The sequence below is a fragment of the Engystomops pustulosus genome, unplaced genomic scaffold (assembly GCF_040894005.1).
Source record: "Engystomops pustulosus unplaced genomic scaffold, aEngPut4.maternal MAT_SCAFFOLD_273, whole genome shotgun sequence".
NCBI lineage: Eukaryota > Metazoa > Chordata > Amphibia > Anura > Leptodactylidae > Engystomops > Engystomops pustulosus.
The window spans coordinates 30,001-32,061 of NW_027285152.1; positions in this window are offsets into that span (position 1 = coordinate 30,001).

Here is a 2,061-nt window from a genome sequence, read left to right on the forward strand (position 1 = left end):
ACTTGGCGGCAAGTCCCGGGGACGAACAAGCCCATGGAAGTAGGGGCTCAGCGGGAGCAGCCAGTTGGCCTATCCGGCCACATGTCACTGTCCCCCGGCCAGACTTGGCGGCAAGTCCCGGGGAGGAACAAGCCCATGGAAGTAGGAGCTCCGACTTCCAAAGTGATGACGTCAGCGGGAGCAGCCGCTCGGCCGTATCCGGCGGCATGTCACTGTTCCCCGGCCAGACTTGGCGGCAAGTCCCGGGGACGAACAAGCCCATGGAAGTAGGGGCTCAGCGGGAGCAGCCAGTTGGCCTATCCGGCCACATGTCACTGTCCCCCGGCCAGACTTGGCGGCAAGTCCCGGGGAGGAACAAGCCCATGGAAGTAGGAGCTCCGACTTCCAAAGTGATGACGTCAGCGGGAGCAGCCGCTCGGCCGTATCCGGCGGCATGTCACTGTTCCCCGGCCAGACTTGGCGGCAAGTCCCGGGGACGAACAAGCCCATGGAAGTAGGGGCTCAGCGGGAGCAGCCAGTTGGCCTATCCGGCCACATGTCACTGTCCCCCGGCCAGACTTGGCGGCAAGTCCCGGGGAGGAACAAGCCCATGGAAGTAGGAGCTCCGACTTCCAAAGTGATGACGTCAGCGGGAGCAGCCGCTCGGCCGTATCCGGCGGCATGTCACTGTTCCCCGGCCAGACTTGGCGGCAAGTCCCGGGGACGAACAAGCCCATGGAAGTAGGGGCTCAGCGGGAGCAGCCAGTTGGCCTATCCGGCCACATGTCACTGTCCCCCGGCCAGACTTGGCGGCAAGTCCCGGGGAGGAACAAGCCCATGGAAGTAGGAGCTCCTACTTCCAAAGCGATGACGTCAGCGGGAGCAGCCGCTCGGCCGTATCCGGCGGCATGTCACTGTTCCCCGGCCAGACTTGGCGGCAAGTCCCGGGGGACGAACAAGCCCATGGAAGTAGGGGCTCAGCGGGAGCAGCCAGTTGGCCTATCCGGCCACATGTCACTGTCCCCCGGCCAGACTTGGCGGCAAGTCCCGGGGAGGAACAAGCCCATGGAAGTAGGAGCTCCTACTTCCAAAGCGATGACGTCAGCGGGAGAAGCCGCTCGGCCTATCCGGCCACATGTCACCGTCCCCCGGCCACACTTGGCTATAGGTCCCGGGGAGGAATAATGCCCATGGAAGTAGGAGCTCCTACTTCCAAAGGGGCAAGTCAGCGGGAGCAGCCACTTGGCCTATTCGGCCAAGTTTCACTGTTCCCCGGCCACACTTGGCTGTAGGTCCCGGAGAGGAATAATGCCCATGGAAGTAAGAGCTCCTACCTCCAAAGGGGCAAGTCAGCGGGAGAAGCCACTTGGCCTATCCGGCCACATGTCACTGTCCCCCGGCCAAGCTTGGCTGTAGGTCCCGGGGAGGAATAATGCCCATGGAAGTAGGAGCTCCTACTTCCAAAGGGGCAAGTCAGCGGAAGAAGCCACTAGTTCTATCCGGCCAAGAGTCACTGTTCCCCGGCCTTACTTGGCAGTAGGTCCCGGGGAGGAATAATGCCCATGGAAGTAGGAGCTCCTACTTCCAAAGGGGCAAGTCAGCGGGAGAAGCCACTTGGCCTATCCGGCCAAGAGTCACTGTTCCCCGGCCACTCTTGGCAGTAGGTCCCGGGGAGGAATAATGCCCATGGAAGTAGGAGCTCCTACTTCCAAAGGGGCAAGTCAGCGGGAGAAGCCACTAGTTCTATCCGGCCAAGAGTCACTGTTCCCCGGCTACACTTGGCAGTAGGTCCCGGGGAGGAATAATGCCCATGGAAGTAGGAGCTACTACCTCCAAAGGGTGAAGACACTTGGCTCTAAGTCCCCGAGAGGTATACTGCCCATGGGAGTAAGAGCTCCTACTTCCAAAGGGGCAAGTCAGCGGGAGAAGCCACTTGGCCTACCCGGCCAAGAGTCACTGTTCCCCGGCCACACTTGGCAGTAGGTCCCGGGGAGGAATAATGCCCATGGAAGTAGGAGCTCCTACTTCCAAAGGGGCAAGTCAGCGGGAGAAGCCACTTGGCCTACCCGGCCAAGAGTCACT